The sequence below is a fragment of the Azolla caroliniana genome, unplaced genomic scaffold (genome assembly GCF_043228905.1).
Source record: "Azolla caroliniana isolate FFs.n. ecotype wild unplaced genomic scaffold, voAzoCaro1.0.p SCAF_18, whole genome shotgun sequence".
Taxonomy (NCBI): Eukaryota; Viridiplantae; Streptophyta; class Polypodiopsida; order Salviniales; family Salviniaceae; genus Azolla; species Azolla caroliniana.
This window is the reverse complement of record NW_028230453.1, coordinates 12842983-12843310: the sequence shown is the minus strand read 5'-3', so window position 1 is coordinate 12843310 and position 328 is coordinate 12842983.

The window sequence follows — 328 nt, the reverse complement described above, 5'->3', positions numbered from 1 at the left end:
TGGAGAACGAATTTCTTACTTTTAATTTCTTGAATAATACATAACTCCCCTTCATACATCCCGAACTTGTATAATAAGTTTAGAACGTAGTGCCATTGAGAGATCATAATGCCGGTCGGAATCCGAATTACTTCAATGACTAGGAAGTAATGAAGTTCCTTCATGTCCGTCATCTCGAATTTGTTGGAGAGGAGGGATTTCACCTTGTAGATGTTGACTAAACTTTCTCCTCCAATGACCAGATCATCCACGTATAGGATGATGACGATCGAGCTTCTAGAGTCATTTCGTACGTAGAGGGAGTTGTCGGATTTCGAAATTCGAAAGC